Here is a 14,667-nt window from a genome sequence, read left to right on the forward strand (position 1 = left end):
CCCATGTATAGGTGTGTCGGGTTCTCTGGGGGCTAAAAGGCCTTAATTTTAGGGGGCGCATTCCAGTTTTTCAACTTGGAATTTTCACATCTGTCATCATGCACCCATGTCCTATTTGGGACATTTCTGAAGCCGGCCAATGTAAATTACCCCCATCAAACCATATATTTTTGAAAAGTAGACACCCTAGGGTATTTCAAATGCTGGTATTTTAACACTTTCCATGCACTAATTCAACCACTAGTCTTTGTCAAACTTTTAGGTAGTCATTTTTTTGCATTATTTTTCACACACATTGTACTTTAGGCATATATTCTCAGTCCCTGTTATGTGATACTGCCAAAAAAAACCTCAATATGTATTCAACAACATCTCCTGAGTACAGTGATACCCCCCATGTATAGGTGTGTTGGGTTCTCTGGGGGCTAAAAGGCCTTAATTTTAGGGGGCGCATTCCAGTTTTTCAACTTGGAATTTTCACATCTGTCATCATGCACCCATGTCCTATTTGGGACATTTCTGAAGCCGGCCAATGTAAATTACCCCCATCAAACCATATATTTTTGAAAAGTAGACACCCTAGGGTATTTCAAATGCTGGTATTTTAACACTTTCCATGCACTAATTCAACCACTAGTCTTTGTCAAACTTTTAGGTAGTCATTTTTTTGCATTATTTTTCACACACATTGTACTTTAGGCATATATTCTCAGTCCCTGTTATGTGATACTGCCAAAAAAAACCTCAATATGTATTCAACAACATCTCCTGAGTACAGTGATACCCCCCATGTATAGGTGTGTTGGGTTCTCTGGGGGCTAAAAGGCCTTAATTTTAGGGGGCGCATTCCAGTTTTTCAACTTGGAATTTTCACATCCCATGCACCCATGTCCTATGTAGGACATTTCTGAAGCCGGCCAATGTAATTTACCCCCATCAAACCATATATTTTTGAAAAGTAGACACCCTAGGGTATTTCAAATGCTGGTATTTTAACACTTTCCATGCACTAATTCTTTGTCAAACTATTAGGCAGTCATTTTTTGTGTGTTATTTTTCACACACATTGTACTTTAGACATGAATTCTCAGCTCCTGTTATGTGTTACTGCCAAAGAAGACCCCAATATGTGTTCACCAACATCTCCTGAGTACAGTGATACCACCTATGCATAAGTTTCTTGGCTTGTTCGGGGGGTGTAATGCCAAATGTCCAACATGCGTTTGTGATTTTTTTTTTTCACATTTAACATATTTTCTTTGCCTATTGTCTTTTTGGGGGTATTTTAACATACCCCAATTTATTTGTTTCCATGAATGTGCATATTTTTGAAATGTTGACACCCCAAGGTATTGTATATGGTGTGCTTTGATGCATTTGAAGTAACTGTTTTAGCTAAAAAAAATTGGAGAAAGTGTATGGTGGCATTTTTTCAATTTTCATTTTTACACACACATTGCTTTTTGACTATGATTTAGGAGAGACTGTTGTAAGTTAGTGCAAAAAAATACTTCAGGTTGTTTTCTGCTAGGCACCCTGAGTACACCTATGCCCCCCATGCATAGGTTTGCCAGGATTTTGGGAAGGTTATGTTACAATTTTATGACTTGTGATTTTAGTTATTAAGTGAGAGTATTTCTTCTGATAGGCCTATCTTTAGTTTGGGGCCTATTGTAAACCCCACTTTTATTTATTGCCATGAATGTGCATATTTTTGAAATGTTGACACCCCAAGGTATTGTATATGGTGTGCTTTGATGCATTTGAAGTAACTGTTTTAGCTAAAAAAATTGGAGAAAGTGTATGGTGGCATTTTTTCAATTTTCATTTTTACACACACATTGCTTTTTGACTATGATTTAGGAGAGACTGTTGTAAGTTAGTGCAAAAAAAATACTACAGGTTGTTTTCTGCTAGGCACCCTGAGTACACCTATGTCCCCATGCATAGGTTTGACAGGGGTTTTTGTAAAAAAAAAAAAAAGAACAGCCCCATTTTAGAAAAAAAAATATATTAGTGAAATGTAAAAATCTGGCACATTAAAAGTAAAAAAATAACAAAAAATTTAACAGTAAACATAACAAAAAAAAAATAACAGCAAATTTATTTATTTTTTAAAAATTGACCATTGTATGGTACCGCTTGAAGCAGTCCCCAATGCAGAGTCCAGGCTGTCCAGGGCAATCAGGACAGTGATATACAGTGTCCCTTCTCTGCCCCCTCTTGGTACAGACTCTGCATTTTTTTTGTGGTCTCTGCTTTGCGGCAGTAGGGGGGATTTTAAAAATAAAATGAGTAGCCCCAACTCTGCTCTCTCCCATCACCGCCCGGGGAGCAGGTGCATCATGGTACAAAATCCCCGAAATGATCTGGAGCTGAAATTGTAAAAAAGTCAGTTTCATTCCGGGGTTTGCTTTTTTGAACAACAAAAAAGCGTTGTGGGTTGCAATCTGCATTAGGTAAATTGCAACCTTTTTGTACCAGGCCCTTGTCTTCCGCATAATTAGGTAGGGCTGCAGCAGCTGATCTGCCAGATCAACCCCACCCATATGCCGGTTATAAGATTTGATGCACACTGGCTTCCTTATGATCTCAGCTCTGCCACGTACAGAGACCGCCACCGTCCTCTCTGTGTGGATGGTGGTAAGAAGGTATACATCCTTCTTGTCTCTGTACTTCAGTGCCAACAGCTCCTCTTGGCGCAGAGCAGAGGTCTCCCCCCTTCGTAGCCGGGTGCGTACAAGTTGTCCTGGGAAACCTTTGCGGTTCTTTTTAATAGTACCGCAAGCTACTGTATCAAAGCAATACAGTAGCTTGAACAAAAGGACACTTGTATAAAAATTGTCTAAGAACAAGTGATACCCTTTGTTCATTAGGGGTAATATCAGGTCCCAGACAATCTTGCCAGTGGTTCCCATATGTTCTGGGCAACCTGGAGGGTCAAGGTGGCTATCCTTTCCCTCATACACCCGGAAGGCCTGAGTATACCCAGTCTCGCTCTCACAGAGCTTATACACCTTTACCCCATACCTGGAGCGCTTGGAAGGAATATACTGCTTGAATCCCAGCCTTCCCTTATACTTCATCAGGGATTCATCAACGCATATATTCCTTCCAGGTGTATAAGCCTCTGCAAACCTGGCAGAAAAGTGGGTAATCAGGGGGCGGATTTTATACAGCCTGTCAAATTGGGGATGCTCCCTAGGGGGGCACAGGCTGTTGTCGCTGAAGTGCATGAAATGAAGAATCATTTCATATCTCTGCCTCGACATACTCTGGGAGAAAATGGGGGTAGAGCAGATGGGGCTACTGCTCCAGTAGGAGCGAACGGAGGGTTTCTTTATGATGCCCATCAGCATAGTCAATGCCCAGAATTTTTTAAATTCTGGCACATTGATGGGGGCCCATTGCTGCTTTGCCAAATATGTTTCAGGCTTTGCAGCACGGTACTGATGGGCATATAAATTAGTTTGGGCGACAATGTTCCCCAATACATCATCACCCAGAAACACCTCCAGAAACTGTTGGGGGCTAAAACCTGCCACATCTATATTTATGCCAGCATTTGCTGTGAAGGGTGGGATATCTGGCCTCTGGAGATGAGGCGTTACCCACTCTTCAGCGGCAATGGCAGCAACACGCCTCCTTCTAGCAGGGGGGCTGGCAGGGGGGCTAGCAGGGGGGCTGGCAGGGGGGCTAGCAGCCACAGATACATCACTATCAGTTGAGACTGCATCTAATGATGTATCTGAGCATATGGCAGGGTCAAAATTGGGGTCTGAGTCAGACATAGAGGCATCTGACTCTGACGCAAGGATGGCATACGCCTCCTCAACACTATATCTTTTCTGTGACATTTTTGTATCTGTCACAGAAAACCAAAATTAATTAATTAACTAAATGGCCTTTGGGTTTTTTTTAAAAAAAGTACAGCTATGCTAATGCCAGTGATTTATAGCGATCACTGGCAAGCTAGGGGTTAAATACTCTTTAAATTAAATTAACTAAATGGCCTTTGGGTTTTTTTTAAAAAAAGTACAGCTATGCTAATGCCAGTGATTTATAGCGATCACTGGCAAGCTAGGGGTTAAATACTCTTTAAATTAAATTAACTAAATGGCCTTTGGGTTTTTTTTAAAAAAAGTACAGCTATGCTAATGCCAGTGATTTATAGCGATCACTGGCAAGCTAGGGGTTAAATACTCTTTAAATTAAATTAACTAAATGGCCTTTGGGTTTTTTTTTAAAAAAGTACAGCTATGCTAATGCCAGTGATTTATAGCGATCACTGGCAAGCTAGGGGTTAAATACTCTTTAAATTAAATTAACTAAATGGCCTTTGGTTTTTTTTTTTAAAAAGTACAGCTATGCTAATGCCAGTGATTTATAGCGATCACTGGCAAGCTAGGGGTTAAATACTCTTTAAATAAAATTAAATTAGCTAAATGGCTCTGAAAGGAGCGTTTAGGTTTTTAAAAAATTACAACAACAAAAATTAACCCCTAAAAAAATGCACAGACAGCAAAAATGTAGAGCTATGCTAATGCCAGTGATTTATAGCGATCACTGGCAAGCTAGGGGTTAAATACTCTTTAAATTAAATTAAATTAGCTAAATGGCTCTGAAAGGAGCGTTTAGGTTTTTAAAAAATTACAACAACAAAAATTAACCCCTAAAAAATGCACAGACAGCAAAAAATTACAGCTATGCTAATGCCAGTGATGTATAGCGATCACTGGCAAGCTAGGGGTTAAATAGTCTTTAAATTAAATTAAATTAGCTAAATGGCTCTGAAAGGAGCCTTTGAGTTTTTTAAAAAAAATACAACAACAAAAATTAACCCCTAAAAAAATGCACAGACAGCAAAAAAAAGTGCAGCTGTGCTACTGCCAGTGATTTATAGTGATCACTGGCAAGCTAGGGGTTAATGGCTCTGAAAAGAGCCTTTGGATTTTAAATTTTTTAACAAATAAAAGAAATAAATCTCTCTCTGCTAAAATACAGGTCTCTCTCTTTCTCCAACAAAATGGCAAGTGAGGAGAGGGAGGGAGATCCACACTGATCAGAGTCAATATTTACAAATATTGACATGATCAGACAAATGGGGTATTTTATTATTATTTTATTTTTTTTCTAAGAAGGCTCAGATTGGGTGACCCTAGCTTGCCCCTATGGTGAGACAGGCTAGGGACACCCCCAGATGCCCCATGATGCACCGGGCATCGCCATTTTGGAAGCCTCATGGGGGAGGGGGGGGGGGGCGCTATATGTGGGGCTTTTTTATTTTAAATTTTATTTATTTATTCCCATTTTTAAGTTTATTTATAGACTAACTAAGTGCCTCGACCCACCGAGGCACTTAGCACACTAGCAGAGCATCGGAAGCGTGTCCGATCGCTTCCGATGCTCTGCTGCACTGCCGGGCTCCACGTGGAGCAAAACCGGAAGTGATCACTCAAGGGGGAGTGATCGCTCCGGTCCCGGCACTCCGTAACAGCACTGCAGGGATGCCCAGACATCGAGGCATCCCTGCAGTACTGTAATAGTGCCTGGAAGCGATCTTGATCGCTTCCAGCACTCACTTTAGCCGAGGACGTGCAGGGTACGTCGTCAGGCGTTAACTGCCTTTTTTTTTCAGACGTACCCTGCACGTCCTCGGTCACTAAGGGGTTAATGTGTATGCAATGACCTGTTATATTAGCAGCAGAGTAAAAATATATGGTTATTTTTTGTACATGAAATATCTGCTCTTTGCTATTGCAACCCATAAAGGGCTTGATTATGAGTGGAGCGCTATCGTTAGTGCACAATCAATATCAGATTTTCAAGGACGTTTACGCACAAGTTAAATTCTGCCCATATTAAAAGTTGTAAGTAAATACGGACGTGTAAGCGCATACCAGAATTCCACTAGAATGATTACTGCGACTTCAGAGCTCTGGTTAACTGATATGTGAGTCAAAATCACAAAACATCAAAAATACATTTAAAACTATAGTTACACTCATAATAACACTATCTAATAAAATAATATTTTATAAAATATTGCAATAAAAAGTAAGAAAAACGTATAAAAAATATGGGGCCCGATCCGATATGCAGCGGCGCCCGCAAAAGCCGGCGACGCCGAATTTTGCGCGGGTTTGGTATCCTATATACGGCGTAACCTAGAAGTTACGCTCGTATATTTCTGCCTTCGGCCGTAGTTTTTTGGCCCATAGGCAGGTATACCAAACCCGCGCAGTTTGGTATCCAATATACAGCGTAAGGACTTACGTGGCGATAATGGAGAAATCTCACTCCATTTTCACCTCGCCACAAAATGCAGCCGTAGTAAGCCTTACGCTGTCCATTGGAGCCCCGTAACTCCATAAACTACCTGCTAAATAAAACCTAACACCTAACGCATGCGCAATGTCTATCTACCTGTCAACCGCGATCCCCAGCCGCAATCCCTAATAAAGTATTTAACCCCTAAACCGCCGCTCCCGTACCCCGCCGCCACCTACATTAAAAGTATAACCCCCTAATGTGATCCCCCTACACCGTCGCCAGCTACATTACCTACCCCCTAATGTGAGCCCCTTACACCGCCGCCACCTACATTACCTACCCCCTAATGTGAGCCCCCTACACCGCCGCCACCTACATTAACTACCCCCTAATGTGAGCTCCTACCCTGCCGCCAGCTATATTACCATCCCCTAATGTGAGCTCCTACCCCGCCGCCAGCTATATTAAAATTATTAACCACTAATTTAATCCCCCTACCCTGCCGCCAGCTATATTAATTACATTAACCCCTAATTTAATCTCCCTATACCGCCGCCAGCTATATTAAATAGATTAACCCCTAATCTAATCCCCCTACACCGCCGCCAGCTATATTAACTATATTAACCCTAATTATATTAGGGTTAATATAGTTATTATATTATATATATATTAACTATATTAACCCTAATTATATTAGGGTTAATATAGTTAATATCGTTATTATATTATGTATATATATATATATATATATATTAAGTATAATAACCCTATCTAACTCTAACATCCCTAACTAAATTCTTATTAAAATAAATCTAATTAACATTAATATTATTAATTAAAATATTCCTATTTAAATCTAAATACTTACCTATAAAATAAACCCTAAGATAGCTACAATGTAATTAATAATTACATTGTAGCTACTTTAGGGTTTATATTTATTTTATAGGTAACTTGGTATTTAACTAGGTACAATAGCTATTAAATAGTTAATAACAATTTAATAGCTACCTATTTAAAATAATTACCAATTTACCTGTAAAATAAATCCTAACCTAAGTAACAAATACACCTACACTATCAGTAAATTAAATAAACTACAAATATCTAAACTAAAATACAATTAAATAAACTAAACTATATTACAAAAAACCCCACTAAATTACAAAAAATAAAAAAAGATTACAAGATTTTTAAGCTAATTACACCTATTCTAAGCCCCCTAATAAAATAATAAAGCCCCCCAAAATAAAAAATGTCCCTACCCTATTCTAAAATACAAAAGTTAACAGCTCTATTACCTTACCAGCCCTTAAAAGGGCCTTTTGCGGGGCATTCCCCAAAGAAATCAGCTCTTTTGCCTGTAAAAAAAAAAACACAATACCACCCCCCAACATTACAACCCACCACCCACATACCCCTACTCTAACCCAAACCCCCCTTAAATAAACCTAACACTACCCCCTGAAGATCTCCCTACCTTGTCTTCATCCAGCCGGGCAGAACTCTTCATCCGATCCCGGCGATGTCTTCAATCAAGCAGCAGAGAAGAAGTCTTCCATTCGGCGATGTCTTCATCCAAGCGGCAAAGAAGAAGTCTTCCATCCGGCGATGTCTTCAATCAAGCGGCAGAGAAGAGGTCCTCCATTGGGGCGAAGTTTTCTTCCAAGCGGCATCTTCAATCTTCTTTCTTCGCTCATATGAAGCGGCACATCCATCCGGCACGACGACTTCCCGACGAATGAGGTTCCTTTAAATTACGTCATCCAAGATGGCATCTGTCGAATTCCGATTGGCTGATAGGATTCTATCAGCCAATCTGAATTAAGGTAGAAAAATCTGATTGGTTCAGCCAATCTGATTGAACTTGAATCTGATTGGCTGATTCAATCAGCCAATCAGATTTTTCTACCTTAATTCCGATTGGCTGATAGAATCCTATCAGCCAATCGGAATTTGACGGACGCCATCTTGGATGACGTCATTTAAAGGAACCTCATTCGTCGGGAAGTCGTTGTGCCGGATGGATGTTCTGCGTCGGAGGAGCAAAGAAAGAAGATTGAAGATGCCGCTTGGAAGAAAACTTTTTTACAGGCAAAAGAGCTGATTTGTTTGGGGCATGCCCCGCAAAAGGCCCTTTTAAGGGCTGGTAAGGGAATAGAGCTGTTAACTTTTGTATTTTAGAATAGGGTAGGGACATTTTTTTATTTTGGGGGGCTTTATTATTTTTATAGGGGGCTTAGAATAGGTGTAATTATCTTAAAAATCTTGTAATCTTTTTTTATTTTTTGTAATTTAGTGTTTGTTTGTTTTTGTAATTTAGTTTAGTTTATTTAATTGTATTTTAGTTTAGATATTTGTAGTTTATTTAATTTATTGATAGTGTAGGTGTATTTGTAACTTAGGTTAGGATTTATTTTACAGGTAAATTGGTAATTATTTTAACTAGGTAGCTATTAAATAGTTATTAACTATTTAATAGCTATTGTACCAAGTTACCTGTAAAATAAATATAAACCCTAAAATAGCTACAATGTAATTATTAATTACATTGTAGCTATCTTAGGGTTTATTTTATAGGTAAGTATTTAGATTAAATAGGAATATTTTAATTAATAATATTAATATTAATTAGATTTATTTTAATAAGAATTTAGTTAGGGATATTAGAGTTAGATAGGGTTATTATACTTAATATATATATAATATAATAACTATATTAACTATATTAACCCTAATATAATTAGGGTTAATATAGTTAATATAGCTGGCGGCGGTGTAGGGGGATTAGATTAGGGGTTAATCTATTTAATATAGCTGGCGGCGGTATAGGGGGATTATATTAGGGGTTAATGTATTTAATTTAGCTGGCGGCAGTATAGGGGGATTAAATTAGGGGTTAATAATTTTAATATAGCTGGCGGGGGTGTAAGGGGCTCACATTAGGGGGTAGTTAATGTAGATGGCGGTGGGGTAGGAGCTCACATTAGGGGGTAGTTAATGTAGATGGCGGCGGGGTAGGAGCTCACATTAGGGGGTAATATAGATAATGTAGGTGGCGGCGGGGTCCGGGAGCAGCGGTTTAGGGGTTAATACATTTTTTATTGTTAGGATAGTGAGGGGGGATAGCGGATAGAGGGTTAGACATGTCGGGCTATGTTTGGGAGGCGTGTTAGACAGTACGGGTGATTTTATAACTTAGTCAGGTTTTGTAGGCGCCGGCAGTTTCTAAAGTGCCGTAAGTCACTGGCAACTCCAGAAATTTGTACTTTCGCAGATTTCTGGACATCGCTGGTTTATCAGACTCACAGCACTTTAGCATCTGACGGCGCCGTATATAGGATAGCTTGAGTTGCGAGCTGAAACTTTGGGCGGCGGGGGTTCCCTCGCTTGCGCCGCAAACTATGATCTATATCGGATCGCGCCCATGACGTCTCCGGTTTTAGAAAAAAAAGCATGCAAAAGGATTTAACATATATATATATATACAGTTGTGCTCATAGCTTTACATACCCTGGCAGAATTTATGATTCCTTGGCCATTTTTCAGAGAATATGAATGATAACACAAAAACTTTTCTTTCACTCATGGTTAGTGTTTGGCTGAAGCCATTTATTATCAATCAACTGTGTTTACTCTTTTTAAATCATAATGACAACAGAAACTACCCAAATGACCCTGATAACATGCACACAAGTTGACACAAAGGGGTTTGAATGGCTATTAAAGGTAACCATCCTCACCTGTGATCTGTTTTCTTGTAATTAGTGTGTGTGTATAAAAGGTCAATGAGTTTCTGGACTCCTGACAGACCCTTGCATCTTTCATCCAGTGCTGCACTGACGATTCTGGATTCTGAGTCATGGGGAAAGCAAAAATATTGTGAAAGGATCTGCGGGAAAAGGTAGTTGAACTGTATAAAACAGGAAAGGGATATAAAAAGATATCCAAGGAATTGAGAATGCAAATCAGCAGTGCTCAAACTCTAATCAAGAAGTGGAAAATTAGGGGTTCTGTTGAAACCAAACCACGGTCAGGTAGACCAACTAAAATTTCAGCCACAACTGCCAGGAAAATTGTTCGGGATGCAAAGACAAACCCACAAATAACTTCAGGTGAAATACAGGATATGTGGTGTGGCTGTTTCAAGATGCACAGTAAGGAGGCACTTGAAGAAAGATGGGATATGCATGGTCGAGTTGCCAGAAGAAAGCCATTACTATGCAAATGCTATAAAGTATCCCGCTTACAATACGCCAAACAGCACAGAGACAAGCCTCAAACCTTCTGGCACAAAGTAATTTGGAGTGATGAGACCAAAATTGAGCTTTTTGGCCACAACCATAAACGCTACATTTGGAGAGGAGTCAACAAGGCCTATGATGAAAGGTACACCATTCCTACTGTGAAACACGGAGGTGGATGACTGATGTTTTTTGGGGGGGGGTGAGCTACAAAGGCACAGGAAATTTGGTCAGAATTGATGACAAGATGAATGCAGTATGTTATCAAACAGAACGCCTCATTTTCCAATTCTTGATTAGAGATTGAACACTGCTGACTTGCATTCTCAATTCCTTGAATATCTTTTTATATCCCTTTCCTGTTTTATACAGTTCAGCTATCTTTTTCCCACAGATCCTTTGACAATTCTTTTTCTTCCCCCATGGCTCAGAATCCAGAAAAGTCAGTGCAGCACTGGATGAAAGATGCAGGGGTCTGTCAGGAGTCCAGAAACTCATTGACCTTTTATACACATACACTAATTACAAGCAAACAGATCACAGGTGATGATGGTTACCTTTAATAGCCATTCAAACCCCTTTGAGTCAACTTGTGTGCATGTTATCAGGCCAAAATCACCAGGGTATGTAAACTTTTGATCAGGGTCATTTGGGTAGTTTCTGTTGTCATTATGATTTAAAAAGAGTAAACACAGTTGATTGATAATAAATGGTTTCAGCCAAACAATAACCATGAGTGAAAGAAAAGTTTTTGGGGCTCATTTATCAAAGGTCTTGCGGACCTGATCCGACATTGCGGATCAGGTCCGCAAGACCTCGCTGAATGCGGAGAGCAATACGCTCTCCGTATTCAGCATTGCACCAGCAGCTCACAATCAGCCGCCAGCAGGGGGTTGTCAATTTACCCGATCGTACTCGATCGGGTTGATTTCCGGAGATTGCTGTCCGCCTCATCAGAGCAGGTGGACAGGGTTATGGAGCAGCGGTCTTTGTGACCGCTGCTTCATAACTGCTGTTTCTGGCGAGTCTGAAGACTCGCCAGAAACACGGACCCACAAGCTCCGTTTGGAGCTTGATAAATGGGCCCCTTTGTGTTATCATTCATATTCTCTGAAAAATGGCCAAAAAATAAAAAAACTCATAAACCAGGGCATGTACTGTGTATATATATATATGAAAACAAAGAGTTGTGAGTTTGGCGCAGGGGAGACTTCAAGGACTAATTTTGCTATATGCTGCCCAAATCTATATATCAAAACAGATGTCTCCCAAAATACTCCTGATTTGATACAGTGGAAAATGCAAAAACAAGAGAATGTGATAGAACAAAAGGGCCACTAAGCTACCTGAAAGTGTCAACTATAAGCCACCTGAATAGTTTATGGTTATTACAAAAATTATTTTGATAAGGTGAGATAGTTACACTCTAGTGAGTTCCAATTGTGAATAATAAAGTATATAATATACTGATAAAAATAGTACTGGGCTAATTTACACAAGAAAGCTGAATGGTAATAGCAAAGTATAAAAAAAGACAAAAATATTTTGGTAGTATGATTTGCACAATATCCATAGATATTGCCACAAAATAAAAATATATAATAGTATAGTATATAGTAGTAATACTACCATAAATAGCCGTAATCAAAAATATATCTAAAAAGCCTAATCAATATGATATCAATAAATATTTTTTTTTATAAAATACAATTAATAGTCTTAGAATACATACAGTATTTTTGTAATAAAATACAAAAATTATATATATTTTTTTATATAAAGTCTATAGAATACAATAAATGCAGTAGGTTCAATGAATTAAATTAAATTAAACTTAATGCACAAAGAAGACCATATGTACAGGTGAAACTCGAAAAATTAGAATATCGTGCAAAATTTAATTTATTTCACTAATGCAACTTAAAAGGTGAACCTAATATATGAGATAGACTCATTACATGCAAAGCAAGATAGTTCAAGCCATGATTTGTCATAATTGTGATGATTATGGCTTACAGCTCATGAAAACACCAAATCCACAATCTCAGAAAATTAGACTATTACATGCAATCAATAAAACAAGGATTGTACATACCTGTAGAACAATATCGGACCTCTGAAAAGTATAAGCATGCATACTGTATGTACTCAGTACTTGGTTTGGGCCCCTTTTGCAGCAATTACTGCCTCAAGTAGCGTGGCATGGAAGCTATCAGCCTGTGGCACTGCTGAGGTGTTATGGAAGACCAGGATGCTTCAATAGCGACCTTCAGCTCTTCTGCATTGTTCGGTCTCATGTCTCTCATCTTTCTCTTGGCAATGCCCCATATATTCTCTATGGGGTTCAAGTCAGGCGAGTTTGCTGGCCAATCAATCACAGTAATCCCATGGTCATTGAACCAGGTTTTGGTGCTTTTGGCAGTGTGGGCAGGTGCCAAGTCCTGCTGGAAAATGAAGTCAGCATCCCCATAGAGCTCGTCTGCGGAAGGAAGCATGAAGTGATTCAAAATCTCCTGGTAGACGGCTGTGTTGACCCTGGAGTTAATGAAGCACAGGGGACCAACACCAGCAGATGACATGGCTCCCCAAATCAACACAGACTGTGGAAACTTCACACTGCACTTCAAGCATCTTGCAGTGTGTGCCTCTCCATTCTTCCTCCATACTCTGGGTCCTTGGTTTCCAAATGATGCAAAATTTGCTCTCATCAGTAAACAGGACTTCGGACCATTGAGCAACAGACCAGGTCTGTTTTTCTTTAGTCCCGGTAAGACGCTTCTGACGTTGTTTGTTGTTCAGGAGTGGCTTGACAAGAGGAATACGACATTTGTGAAAGTCCCCAACCCTTTTGAATGGACTTTTCCTGACAATCCTCTCCAGGCTGCGGTCATTCCTGCTGCTTGTGCACCTTTATCTTCCACACTTTTCCCTTCCACCTAACTTTCTATTAATGTGCTTTTATATAGCACTTTGGGAACATCCATCTTCTTTTGCAATTACCTTTTGAGGCTTTCCTCCTTATGGAGGGTGTCAATGATGGTTTTCTGCACAACTGTCAGGTCAGCAGTCTTTCCCATGATTGTGATTCCTACTGAACCAGATTGAGAGACCATTTAAAGGCTCAGGAACCCTTTGCAGGTGTTATGGCTTAATTAGCTGATTAGAGTGGGACACTTTGAGCCTAGAATATTACACCTTTTCACAATATTCTAATTTTTTGAGATTGTGGATTTGGGGTTTTCATGAGCTGTAAGCCATAATCATCACAATTATGACAAATCACGGTTTGAACTATCTTGCTTTGCATGTAATGAGTCTATCTCATATATTAGTTTCACCTTTTAAGTTGCATGAGTGAAATAAATGAACTTTTGCACGATATTCTAATTTTTCGAGTTTCACCTGTATGGTATATAGATGGGTACACAAAATAGTTCAAAGAGCCAAGAAAAGCGTAAACCCGTAGGGTATCTACTTACACCCCTTAGCCCCAATCAATATGAGGTAAATGTCACACAGTGTAGGGAGAGTCTTTCCAAAGGATCCAAGAGTTTAGATCATAGATGTAGAAACCAGCTGTAGTCTCCGTTCATATGGCATTTAACATGTAAAACAGAAATAAAATAAGAAATAAGAAATAATAGTGCAACACTGTTTGTAAGTGTCAAACAGATATAATTATTGTAAATTCAAGTGCTCACAATAAAAGACCTACAAAAAATCACAGACCTTCTCACTTAACTCCTGCAATTGCCATCTAACTTTCGACAGGTAGCCTTCTGGAAAACAGCTTCATTATATTTTACCTACTAAGTTGTTTTATTGTATGTGTTTGTATATTTAGTGATAATTCCTTTTGTCTTGTTTTTATTTTAAATGTATATATTACAGGCTGTGCTAGTCATAATTTGCATAGTTTAAGCACCTCTTGTCCATTTATCTGTACTTGTTTGAATGGTTTTATTTCACCCCTTGTCTGTCTTGTATGTCTGTCTTATCTCTGTAATATTTTGTTTTTTGATGTGTTTTTCCTTGGTTTCTGCATGACTGACCCTTAGCTTAAAATGTCCATAAATGTACCCTCCCACTCATTTTAACACACTTTCTCTGGGCCATCATTAACCAATTTATTTCTCTCCCTTTACAC

Source organism: Bombina bombina, chromosome 3, assembly GCF_027579735.1.
Source record: "Bombina bombina isolate aBomBom1 chromosome 3, aBomBom1.pri, whole genome shotgun sequence".
NCBI classification, from domain to species: Eukaryota; Metazoa; Chordata; class Amphibia; order Anura; family Bombinatoridae; genus Bombina; species Bombina bombina.